The 13,197-nt window shown below is 52.0% G+C and overlaps 1 protein-coding gene across 3 annotated transcripts in view; it reads left to right on the top strand.

Annotated features, from left to right (window-relative positions):
* Positions 1–4,286: 4,286 nt before the first annotated feature.
* Positions 4,287–13,197, top strand: part of PTP4A3 (protein tyrosine phosphatase type IVA, member 3) — a 75,821-nt gene continuing 66,910 nt past the window's right edge. For 2 of the 3 annotated variants that reach the window (XR_002099598.1, XM_019528225.1), the window contains exon 1: positions 4,287–4,409. The gene's annotated coding sequence lies outside the window, so the exon portion shown is untranslated. Of the gene's footprint in view, positions 4,410–5,911; positions 6,197–13,197 lie in introns of all 3 variants that reach the window. The other variant, XM_019528231.1, reaches the window with a different exon arrangement.

Here is a 13,197-nt window from a genome sequence, read left to right as displayed (position 1 = left end):
AAAAATACTGCTGTCAGTGCTGGGCTCCTCTCTAAATCCAGGGTCAGGTCCCTCCAAAAAATCAGCCTGTTGGCAACCCGAGGAGTGCACAGAAAGGTTTGATGTTCTCAGAGCTCTTGGGTTTCAAAGTTTCAGCAAGAGCCAGAAAAGTTGTATTTTACTTACTTTTTTCAGACCAAAAATATAACCCAGCAGAGTCAAACAAGGGAGCTGAAATTCTGGCATCAGTGGCGTGGAACAAGCCAACTGTGGAAATGCTCAAACGCACATTTTTTTACCTCTAAAAGTAGTTCCACGGCTCCAAGGCCCCCTAAAATTAATGCAACTCCTGGGCTGAGAAAGCAAGCCCCTGGGAAGCCTTAGTCCAGATGAACCCTGTGCTTTAATTCTTTCCTCCTTTCCTTCCTCTCTGGTTGCAGAAAGTCTTTAAATACAGCATCCCTTTCATCCCAAATATGTCCATCTAGATGGTAACTTGCTTCTAAAAGCTGAGTTACGGGCTTGGCGTTAGGCTTTGAGTTGAACCAGGAATCCGGAGCCACCCACCCGACTCGGAAACACGTGCAAGAGCCTGTCGATCCCAGATTGGCGTTGCCAGCCATCTTCAGCCCCCAGTGTTAAGAGACTCATGGAAGACCATGCTTCTCAACGGCATGCGATTGCTGAAGAGGGCTTTAAGTCTTGCTGCAGTAACAAAATTAAAAAAAGCAATTAGTGTTTGATGTGTTGTTGGGGGGGTTTGTTAAGTGTCTGTTAGTACAAAATTTGAAACTCATTCGTGTCCTAAACCGCACCGGTATTGCATTGGTTCAAGAAAGAAATCCAGCGTGCCTATTGGGAAGGGCAAGTTAGTTGGGACTTTCAGTATTCCCATCTGACTTGCTGCAGCTGGACCAAAAGGGAGGATGTGGAGCAGCTTTCCGCCGACTTCCCTGAATGAGGCAGCTTTCAAACTATCCTGAGCTTAGCTCTTCTAAACTTTGGCACCCTGGAAATTTGCCTGCATATAGACAGGAGGCTAAGTACAGCTTTGAGTTTAAGCTTTGGGTGGTAGAAGAAAAGATCTTGTAAGACTCGTGAGTCCTGTTGGTCTTTCAGTGAGATTTGAGCTCCCTGGTGCTTAAATAGTTTGAAGCTTTTTAAGAGATTAGGTAGTTTCCGAATACTTTTTCCACTGTTTTGAAAGAGATTTGCTTTCAGAATCAGTGATGATGGGGACGCTCCTAAAAACACTACTTCTCTAATCTAGCTACTCTCTTTCTGGGGATGGGATGCTCAGTGTTAGTGTTGCGTGTTTCCTTCCTGGCTTCCCAGGGGGAAGGGGTTTGAAACAGCCACGCTTTCCATGTACTCTAGAAACATCCTGCTGCTTGAAATTGCTTCTTAAAAGCTTTATCACATGTTCTGTTGTGCTGCAGTGTTTACATGGGGGCCTGCTTTGCGTTTTAACTTTATTGTCATCTGTTTGGAGTGAAGCTTTTTTTTTTTTTTTTTTAAAACCACTGAGTCGAAAGAAGTGAAGGCACCTCATCCAAAGAAGAACTAGGGAAAGAGAGGCACAGAAGCAGTAACTGGGTCTTGGTTGCTGCTTGATCAACCAATTTTGTTGTAGGAGCAAAGAAGAAAACGGTCTCCATTGTCCACTTGTTTGATGCCGGTGGATTGGGTCGCAGGAAAATAGGTCTGGAAACGACCTCACAAGGTCGCATCTAGCTCGAGGCAGGATCATCGCTCACTAAACCATCCCAGCCAGGTATCCATCTAACATGCCCAGGGCGGCGATCCCACAGCTTCGAGGCAGCCTGGTACAAAGTGAGCAAGTTCCTCCATCTCCAACCTCAACATCCCCGGCTGCAGCTTGAGGGGAAATGTTATGGATGCTTGGGCAGATGTTCAGTCTCATCTTTGTGGGGCCCCTGTTGTTTTGCCCAACTCTCGTCGTCGTGATAAAACTCTAATAAAAGGCTCTTCCACAGCCGGGCCCAAATTCCTCCTCCTAGCTGCTAAAACCGGCACTTTGGTAAGTTTGGTAGTGAAGTCCCAGGGCCAGAACAAAAAGTACATTCGCCTGCAATGCGGTGCAATCATTTTGCGAACCTCTGTTTGCTTTCTGAAAGTGCACGGGTCAAGGATCAGTGTTTTATAGGCGCTCTGACATCAAAGGACTCTGCCTGGGTCACCAGCTGTTGGCAGCGTGCCCGGCCCTGTGTTTATGGACACAGGGCTGGAGGAATCGTCTGGGGCGAAGACCATTGCAGAGGGGAAAGCAGAGGAATCCCAGGAAGGGGGCTTGGGCAAACCCATCCGAGCTCCTGGAGGTGGAAGGGGTGATGTGGAGTTCAGTCCCAGGCTGGGAAATGGGAGGCCTGTCTTCCCTTCCCTGGTCCAGGGCCGGATGGCTGCGGGCCTTTGGGAAATGGCTGGATTGAGTCCTGCTTCCATTTTTGCTATCAGTTGACATCCTCACTCCTGCTTTATAAAAGTGAGCTTCAACGGGCAGGTGCAAAGAGCTGTCTGCTTACGGTGCCACGCGTAGCCCGCTGGGGAGAGGTGGCAGCAGGACGGGGGCTGTCACAGTGGAGCTGAGCTCACCCCACTTCCTTGCTGGTCTGTCATCCCATCTTGTTCTGTGCCCTGCCTACAGCAGCCTGTATTGGGACCCCTGTATTTCAGCTGTTGGAGCATTTACTTCCCTGTTGCAGGGCTGTAAATGGAGAAGGCTCCAGGGACTGTCCTTCAGGAGAGCAGGGCCCGGCTGGGGTTGAAGGTTAGCACAGGTGGGATTCCCGCAAGTGCCTTGACATCTTGCATGCTGTTCAGGGGATGGGAGGGCGTGGGGAGATCTTCCCTTCCCCATCCCTCCCCACAAACCCGCAAGCCTCATCCCTTGCCGCATTTGCAAGCTGCTCGGTGGCATTAAGACTTGGCATCCAGTCCCTGGGAAGATGGCCAAAAGCTCCGTCCTGCCTGCAGGCAGCTGCCCTTCCCAGAGCCATTGGGGTTGAGCTGCTTTCCTCTTTCTGTGTCTGGTTTGGACATCCCCCTTTCTTTCCAACGTTGGGACCTACAGCATCTGCCCCTCTGTCATGGGGAAACTTTGAGAGGTGTTTGGACAAGGCACTCTTAAGGGCACAGACAGGGAACCCCACTGGGATTGCGTGCGTACATAAGCTCAGTCTTGGGGCTTGGCTTGGCAACTCCACATTATCCTGAAACCCTCATCTTCAGCAAAGGGGCTGTTCACGGAAGCTTCTCTGATTCAGCAAAGCCTTTTATTTGTTAGAGAGTATTGCCCAAGTATGGTTTGCTGATTTGGGATGCTGGGGGACCTGTATTCAGTTACCTGATGTGACACCTTGGTCACATCACTTAGCATCCTTGCCTCAATTGAAATGAGGATAATAGTGCTGCCTAACTCGGCAGCAATAGAGCAAGTGTAAGTATGCTACAGCGTGCAAACATGCCATAGTGGTGGGGAAGCTGTCCTTGGGATAGCATTACTCCTAGGTGCAAGTGCTGTGTTAAATCCTGGTTCAAGTGATGTGACTAGCAGCAATAAAGTAGAGCGACCCAGGCAAGGGGGATCTATGCAGTCCATTCCCCATCTCATTTTAATTCCTCCTGCCCTTGCAGCAGCCCCCAATGGTACTTTAGGCAAGATCAGTGTCAGTTATACGTGTGTTCATGGTGGCAGCATGTCTGGCTTCCTGCTGGGTGATAGCCCAGGGGTATCGAACTCTACTGCATCCCGATGGAGCAGGAGACCATGATGTGCTTATTGGTACAAATAGGAAGGACAGACTGATGGTGAAGCCCCACCACTTCACTTCACCAAGGCCAAGTGAGAAGTAAGGGGACTCCTGTTGGAGGACGTGGAGACCGTAGCAGAGATATGTTGCTCGGTGTCGGCATCGAGATAGGCTTTGAACACGTGCTCAAATACTAGCATAAGTAATACAAGTGGTGGTTTAAATGCACGCTGTTATTTGAGGTCCCGCCCCCCCCGCACTCTACTACCTGCCAGCGATGGGGTTTGGGTGTTAAACCTGACTGTTGCTAAAGTTAGGAAAACCAGGGTGTGCAACCTCCTATGCTGGTGATTTGTCCCTCTCTTTTAATCGCAGAATTTCTAGGCTTAACTGGTCTTTTAGAAAAAAGCATTTTTTCATAAATCTACCAGCCGCTTAGGAAAAGGCTTTGCGGCTTTGCACAGGTACCAGATTATGGATATCAATCTGCAGCCAGAAGGAGTAATGAGAGAAATCTGTCTTCTGCTTTTCACAGTGGCAAATTGTGGTGGGTTACGGACAAGAACAAGTCAGGAAGAGAAGCTGTTGAAAGGAGATGAAAGTGCGGAGACCAGCCGCTGGATCTGCCGAGGGCTCACTTGGACACTGGTGTTGAATTAGGTATGGCATAGATCTCTGCTTCTCCTCGTGTGGAATGACTGTTTTGGCAGAGCCCTTTGGGCTTCAAATATGTATTAATTATGTATTTGCTAAATATTAAATGCTCTTTACATATATGTTTTTAGTGCACCTTGGGTACTGTTTCTAATAAGCAAAGCATCTGAACAGGTTCCTGGGTCACTGTCAGCGAGCCATGTAACTCCCTGAAATGCTCCGCGTGGACTAGATGCGTGCAAGGACCGTTGTCTTGTTGCTTCCACCTGTAGCTTCTCATGCTGCAATTCAGTGCTGTGTTGATCTTTGTACAAGCACTGCAAGAAATGTCAGGTTATTGTAACAGCACCTCCCCTGCATTGTGGAGTCTGCACTGGGGAAGGGGTGCGGGGAGGTGGAGAGTGCATGGTTGTCACCATCGACCTGTATAGATCGTGTGGCTGGCCCATCTGCAGGACTCTGCAGGTGCAGCTAACCTGGGCATGGGATAATTGGCATTGCCACTCAGCCGTGTTAATTAGCCATCCTCCTGGGCACACATAGGTACATTATTTTTGGTTCAAAAGGCAGCCTGCGTGGGGTTCAGGGTGCCTACGGCCTGGCACAGTAAGTCAGGTTTGTGTGGGCATGTCTGTGCGGCTTTCATCAGAGGGCTGCGGTTGTGGGCTGAAGCCATTTCTCTCCCTTGACTCAGGCTGCCAGTCCACTCATGTTGCTGTGAGGGTGAGGGCTAAACATCTCCAGCAGGTGATGATCCTCCAGTGTCTTCCCACTATCCTCCCCCCACCCTCCTTGGATTAAATTCTCCCTCAGTTCGCTGGGACAGGACTCTGTAGCACAAAAAGCCCTGGAGGGTGTTGCATCTAAGCCCCAAAAAGGTCTGGTGCAGTGCTTCTCAACTGTTTGAGACTTGAGGCACTTCTCAGAAAATACCAGCTCTCAGTTTTGAGAATCGCTGGTCTAGAGACACGGGAGCGTGTGATGCAAACAAGGATCCAGCGATGTGGAGATGGCCATCCAGGCAAACCTGGGAGCTGAGACTTATTCTGGAAGCAAACTTTGCAGTGAGGCTGCACCAAGCAGGGGTATATTACGTCTTAAGTGACTTTAAAGTGAAAGTCCAGGTTCTGGCACCCACTTCTGGCCCTGTGTAGCAGGGGTTCAGGGAGCACAGCCCCATGTTTCAGACTGCTTATCGACTGACCCACTCTACAGATCATAACATTGCCTCCGCACAGTGCATCAACTCAGTGCTCTGTCCTTCCAGTGCTGCTGGCTCCTGCCTTTTAAGAGCCTTGGCCAGTCCCAAACTCAGCCTGCATTGTGAATAAGTGATGAGACCCTTTGAAAAGCCCCGCTCCCATCCAGACAGCCACACGGCCACTCCTAGGATGGGAGTGCCACGGGGCTCTGGGTTTCTCTGGCCCTATCCCCGTTGTCTGCACTTCAAGGCTAATAAAAAAAGAGAGAAAATATTCAGCTGCTTTTTGTTTTCCCATCTAAATCAGGTTGGCAGCTTGACAAGGTCACCTTGCCTGGGAGGAATATTTCCCCCTCCAACTTTAATCTGGCCCTGAAGATCCTATGTGGATCCTAACCAGCCATGCTAAAAACCTACCTGGAGCGCAGGCTTACTCTGGCACACGAGCTGGGGGACCTGTCGCCTGCTGAAATCCAGCCTCCTGTTTCACACGCACCAGAGTATCGAGAGCCAGGGTGGTGGGAGCTGACCGAGGGAGACCACCCTCGACTCCGGCAATTTCAATTTCCAAGCACGTAATTAAATCACATTGGTAAAGCAGCCCTACAGGGGAAAGAAAGGGTCAGGGGAGGGGAAGAGCCAGGCCTGGAAGAAGGGGCATTCTTAGGGAGGATGGGAATGCTGAAATGAGTCCCTTATGAGGACTTAAATCTTAAATGCTTCCACATGACCTCGGTTGCTGGCAGGACCCGAACAGCCTGGGTAGTTCCCTTTGCACAGAGTGACGTCGGCCCGTCCCCTGCTCTCGCTCTGCTTCTCCCGCCCGCCCTGTCTGAGGTCAAAAAGCGCCTTTGGATCCGATAAGGCTTCAGATAAAGTTGCAGAGAGGAGCAGTGTGGTTTAGGGTGCCTTTCCAGAGCTCTTCAGAGGTTTGGCCATGGGCTGAGAGTGCATGCATACATGTGTGTGCATGTGCTCACTTGAGGGATTTTTTTGAAGCTGTTCTAAAAGAAAAGTGCCTATGGAGGCATGCGTGAACATCAGTCTCTGCTTTCTTGACAGTCGCAAGCCCTTTCCAGCATGCCTGTGTGCTGCCCCTGTAAGTGGAGTTGCCAGAGCCTTTGCTTACATCCCCCGGTGGAAGACCCCCTTTTCAGCAGCTGAGGCAGCAGCAGCTTGGTCTGCAATTGCAGTACCAGGTGCCTCTCCTGTTGTAGTTCTGCCCAGACTTTCCAAGAACGTGACTTTTAGGGCTGAGGGAAGAAGGAGCAGTACCTTTCACCAGCGCTGTGGAAATCAGTTTAAATTAGGCCAAGTTAGAAGCCATTTAAACAAAAAAAAAAAAAAAAAAAACTCAGTCCTTGCAGGGTTGCAGGCTTTCTAGAGGGCATTATGTTTCATTACCTGCTCTGGCCCTGGGGCCTCTCTCCCTGCAGCTGCATTTTTCCAGCAGCTACAAGTCATGCCAGATCTGTGCTAGGGGCATCCCGGCTTGGCTGGGAGGGTAACTGCCCCCAGATCACCTGAATGAGTTGCAGGTGAGGAGAGCTGGATGGGAGGGCAAGGTGCAGGTGAAGACGGACCTGGTGGGACAGGGGCAGGGAGGGTTTGAAGGGGAAGTGTCAGAGGTGGTCCAGTCTGCTAGAGATGTGGGAACGGGCTGGAGTCTGTGCCTTGTAGGAGCTTCCTCCAGAGCTGGGAGTGAGACCCAGGGGTCCAGAATCAGGTCCCAAACCCCTTTCCCTTTTCGGTGGCAGCCTTTTATTAACCATTTCACTGCTGTGCAGAAAGAGGATGGTCCTACAGAGAACTCCAAGCTTCTGAAGACCGTGCTGCTGTGGCGGGAGCCTGGCATGGCGAAGTCCATCCTAGACCAAGTGGGATCTGGCTAACATGTCGCACACGGAGCAGCAGCTGGGTGCTAGAAAGCAAAGGGCCTTGGCAGTGCCTTGTCTTTGAGAGAGGTTTCAACCTCTGGGTGGCTGAGCGAGGACCCTGCCTGGCAGGAGGGTGTGCTGATACTGCCAGTCCTGCACCAGCATGGGCTGTATGGCCTGTGCTGTTCCCACACTGATGATGCTCTCCATTTGTGAGCGGTCAATGAGCAGTTTTCCCCCGTGGGCTCTGTTCTGCCAGTGTCGTCCTCCACGGCTGCCTAAGCACAGCCCCATCCTTGCAGAGCAGGGGTGCCCATGGCCCCTTTCTGGCTGCACCCCTTGCATCAACTCGTAGTAAGCAGTGGAAGGCAGTCTGGGGAGGGGAGGAGCTGGCGGGGTGCTGGGGCAGCCTCTGCGGTGTTGCAGGGCACCAGACGGGGACCCCAAGAGAGTGGGGTCGGGGCTAGAGACAGGACAGGAGAGAAGGGAACCCACTAACCGACGGCAGCCTAACTTAGGGCTACAAGCTGCTTGCACTTATGCTTTTCCCACGGTGCTGACAGAAGAGCCTGGTTGGCAGTGCTGAGTTAGGGGCTGGGTCCTGTGGTGCTGATGTTTGTCCCTCAGGGGGGTTGGTTGCTAGCTAGAGGTTCCTGGCCAGGCGGTCTTGCCCCTCTAGTACATAAGCACTTTGAACATGGAAGGATTTATACCCACACACGGGGAAATATCCCCATTTTACAGGTAGGTCGCACACCGATTGCCAGATCTGGAATTTTACTCCCTGGTCAGATTGGTGTAGTTTGCACAGGGATTTTTACCTCTGGGCATGTGGGACATGCCTGGGATCTCTGGAGCAGATGCTAGCAGCCTTGGATAGCAGCAAGACGTGGCTGCCGTGGTCCCCTGCTTTACCTGTGGAAGGATCGATGCAATGTCTGGTGTTGTGTCGGGGACGATGGTAGGTTTATGAAGAAGTTAGATTGTGCGGGATGGATTGGATAGGGATGATCCTGCCTGAGGCAGGGGAGTGGACTAGACGCGACCTCTGGAAGCCCCTCTTGCAGCTCCACTTCTCTCTGTTTTCTGTTTTTTCAACGACTTTCAGTTCAGCAAAAGTGGAAGGAGGAGGGTTTCAGGGGCAAAGGTCCTGGAGATCCTGCCCAGTGCCCAAGTCTGCCGCAGGCTCCTCGTGGGACCTGGCAAAACTCCCCACTCTCATCCCCTGTGCACCGGCCCCAAGTTGCCGCTTGGAGAGTACCAGAAACCTGCACCCTGAGCATGCAGCTAGGGACACCCCTTACAGCACCCTCATCACCTTGTTTCTGTGATGGGTACATGTGGGTCAGGCTTCACACTATGGACAGACCCTTTGCTTTTCTGTGCCTTCATTTCCCACCTGTAAAATGGGGATATTTCCCCATGTGTGAGTGTAAGTTCTTCCATGTCCAAAGTGCTTATGTACCCCAGAAGATGAGCTCCATGGACAAGCCAGCAAACAGCAAATGCTTGGACTTGGTCTGTGCATGGCGGAGAGACTTCGAAGGCAAGTGTGAGCCTCTGTAATGTGTTATATGCTCATCCCAGGAGTTTCCACGGCTTGTTTTGTTGTCCTGCTCCTCTGAAGGTTGTGTTTCCCTGAGACATTTTAATCTAAATCTGCCCCATGTGTTTATATGGAAAATTATAGTATTTTGTGTTTCCATGAACTAATGCCTTCTTTCTGCTTCTCTGTGGAAAAGAGCTGTGCATTGGATGGTTGTGGACACAAGATGTAGGCTAAAAACTCAGGTCAGATTTCTCCTGGGGCAGAGCCTTTTATTCTGAGATCCTTGCAGATGTACAATTGTCCACTGTCTCCTTGAAGTACTAAGATAACATTTTCTCTAACTAATTTCAGTTAATTGCCATTCAAGCTGTGTATGGAAATAATTGTTCTCCCCGCTCCTGCTTCTAGTCGAGACCTGGGACAGTCAGTCCTGGGACAAACCCAGTGTCTGTTTTTAGCTATGGAGACTTAATGAATGAGTCACTAGAAAGGCTCCAAGATTATCTGGGAACTGCACACAGGTGTATTGGGACAGGCTTGTGTCCCGAATTGCATTCTCAATTTGCAGCAGCCTGGAAGGTTTCACTGTGCAGGTTGCTGTCCTCTTGGTTTCTGCTGCACACCCATCCTGCCTGCTGGCAAGGCTGCTCTCTAGCTCTGCACAGCTTTGTTCAGGGCACCGTGCTCCCAGCTCATGTTCTTACAACAGATCCTCTGATTTTTCCCCATAAAGCTCAGCTTTCACTGATGTAGCAGCATCTGCTGCTTCCAGCTCTCTGTTGGCAGAGCAAAGCTGGAGGATGATCCAAGTGCACCCTAAAAACTCAGGCAAAATGCAAACATCCCCAGAACAAACCTGCTTTTTAAGCGTCACTGATTTCTAAGTCAGCATTGTGGCATTTGGCAGGGGAGAGGGGAGCATGACCTGTGGCTTTTACAGTGCTTAATCCTGCAGCAGGGAAAGGGTGTTTTGTGTTGATCATAGAGAAGGAGGGTTGGAAGGGACCTCCTGAGGTCACATCTAGTCCAAACCCCTGCTCAAAGCAGAGCCAGCCACAGCTACATCATCCCAGACGAGGCTTTGTGGAGCAAGGTCTTAAAAACCTCCAAGGATACAGATTGCACGTCGTCTGTAGGTAACTTGTTCCAGTGCTTCACCACCCTCCTAGTGAGAGTTTTTCCTAATATCCATGCCTGACCAACCTGATTGCCTTCTGCGATGAGATAGCTCTGTGCATGTACTTTACCTTGATTTTAGCAAGGCTTTTGATACAGTGTCCCACAACATTTTCGCAGGCAAGCTAAGGAAGTGCGAGCTGGATGAATGGACTGCAAGGTGGACAGATAACTGGCTGCAGCATCAGGCTCAAGGGGGTAGTAATCATGGCTCGATGTCTAGTTGGCAGCAGGTATCAAGTGGAGTGCCCCAGGGATCTGTCCTGTTCAATGTCTTCTTCAACGACTTGGAAGATGGCAGAGCGCACCCTCAGCAAGTCTGCAGATGACGCCAAGCTGGAAGGAGGAGTAGGTACACTGGAGGGTAGGGCTAGGATCCAGAGTGACCGATACAAATTGGAGGATTGGGCCAAAAGGAATCTCATGCGGTTCAACAAGGACGAGTGCAAAGTCCTGCACTTAGTACGGAGCAATCCCACGCACCGGGACAGGCTGGGGGTGACTGGCTGGGCAGCAGCTCTGCAGAAAAGGCCCTGGAGGTGACAGAGGACAATAAGATGGGTACGAGCCAGCAATGTGCCCTTGTTGCCAAGAAGGCTAACAGCATCCCGGGCTGCATTGGTAGGAGCGTTGCCAGCAGGTCAGGGTCTTAGCACTGCTGCGTTCTCGTTTTGTGGCAGCTTTCACTTCCGCAGCGTCAATCGAGTAGCTGCTGCAGGGAGAGGGTAGAAAGCGCCCTGCCTCACCTGCTGGGGAAGGGCAGTGATCTCTGCAGGGTGCAGTGATTGGGGAGGCGGATGGAGGGACCCCACTGCGGTGGGTGAGTAAAGGGAGTCGGCATGTCACTGCTGCGCGGTAGGTCCCGGCACCATCTTTTGGACACCGGCAGGCATCTGTGCCGCCGGCAGCGCGGTGCTGCTGAGAACAGCCCCTGCACATTGATGCCAGACCCACTCCTGGAGGGTGCTGGTTTCCGCATGTTTCCTGCTCATCTCCTAGGCCAGCACCAACCCAGCGAGCTCCTGCTCGGTCTCTGGGGATGTGCTTTGTGGGTGGCCCTGTTGCTTCAATTGCTTTATGCTGCTTCTCTTGGGAAGTCGGCATCCCCAAAACTTTCTTCCCTGGCTCTGGTTCCCAAAGAGGCGCTGGGAGTTGTGCGGTTGTGTGGGAGGACTGGCGTTGTCGTGTTGACGCCTTGAGGAACTGTGGCTGTCCTTCAGATGCTTGATCTGTCTCGGGAGCTTTGCTCCATCCTGTTTTTCAGTGACATGGACTGTGAGAATAGGACTTTTAAAAGTCTTTCTGGATAGGATTGAACTTCTCAACTGCCTGGCAGTCCGGGCCCAGAGGACTCCCGTTCTGCCTGTGGCAATGAAGCTGCCCATGTTGCTGGGAAGTGATGAAGTGGAGGATGTTAAGCCTGATGACGAAATCATTTGAATGTGTGCTGAAAAGTTTGTATTAAGCTTTCTGTCCCGCGCGTAGTTCAGGACTTCCCAGGACCTCAGGCTGGAAAAGCCCCATCAGGCCCCAGCTTGTCCATTCCCCCAAGGGCCAGCATAGTATAATGTTTTCCCAGGAGGGAAGGAAGAGTAAGTGGCACTATGGCTTGACCCTGCTCCCCTTGACATCAGTGGCAATATTAACACCACTGGGGCTGTGGCACTTTTCATCCATTGCTCTCAAGGTGCTTTTCAAAGAAGGTAGCCCCATTTCACGGGTGGAGAAACTGAGGATGGTCACAGAACTCGGTGCTGCTTCCTAACCTGTTGCTCTACCCACAGGGTTGTACTGATTTTAATGGAAGCAGACTCCCACTGACTGCTGTATAGCTGCAAAGACCTGCATTTGCCTCTGGCAGTGCCTAATGACTCGAAGGAAACTGCTTTGTACCCTTCCCTGCTGCCTGCAAATACCACTCGGAGCGCTCTGGCTGCAGGGCGAGGACAGCCAGCGTCTCTGCTGCAGAGAGACAAGGCATTGTTTCGAGCAAACCAGCCAAGCAGCCTGCCTTTGTTTGCCGTACAAAGCAGCACAAAGATTTCAGGAGCAGCTACAGCCTGGTACCGGTTATAAATAGCCCGACACTTTCTGCAGCCAGCACAGCTCAGAAAAGCTGTCTCTTCTCAGAAGCCAGCATACCCACAGGGCGGCAGGAGGCTGAAGGTTGCTGGCATCCTTTAATTGGCATGTGCAGGCCTGGTCAGAGAAGGCTGCGAGATGGCCTGCCGTCCTTGGAGATGGGGCCGGGCGGCTGCACCTTGTTTTGGAGGCCTCGTGCCCGTGCTCGTGGCAGCCCGGCGACCGTGAGGGGCTGTGGAGCTTGCTCCCTGGTAAAGCCAGAGGGTGTCAATGCAAGGCGGCTGCTCAATTCCTCTCTGTCTCTCTCTTCCCATAAGAGGAAGGGTCTGTCACACTGGGGGCCCCTGAGCATTGCCTCCTCGTTCTCTCCACAGCCCCTGGTGCAGGAGGCTGGCGCCATGCCTGAATGCAGGTGCGTGGCTGCAGCTTCCTGCGTAGCCGCAGCGTGGGAGCACCGTCCTCCCCTCCCCGCTCGCCATCTCGGGATGGCTAGTCTCAGCTGTGACAGGGCTGTCGCCAGCCTCCCGTGCAGCAGAAGCAGAGGACTCGCTAAGCTGTCGGGGTGGGAGAGCCCTTGGAGCGTGGCGGAGAACGCAACCGGTGCGTGTCCCCATCCGTGGGCTCACTTCACCGCTGACATCCCAATTTTGCCGCCTCGGGCAGAAGTGATGTTCTGGGAGCGGGCCGGTGCCTGGCGAGCGCCCTGGGAACTGCTGTGTTTGGAAATGCTTCGGTGCCAGCACGACACAAATATTTGGAGGTGACTTGTTCAAGGACAGCCTGGACTATAGGTTGGCTTGGCGTTCCTCCAAGCCATGACTGCGATCCGGCGCCAAAACTGAACGATTTAAAATCCTCTCGTGTCTACAGATGTTGTACACACTTATGCACAGCCCCCCCCCCCCCCCC

Source organism: Gavialis gangeticus, unplaced genomic scaffold, assembly GCF_001723915.1.
Source record: "Gavialis gangeticus isolate Ggan-Ray unplaced genomic scaffold, GavGan_comp1, whole genome shotgun sequence".
Taxonomy (NCBI): Eukaryota; Metazoa; Chordata; order Crocodylia; family Gavialidae; genus Gavialis; species Gavialis gangeticus.
The sequence above is the reverse complement of the archived record's forward strand: the minus strand, read 5'-3'. Positions and strand labels throughout refer to the sequence as shown.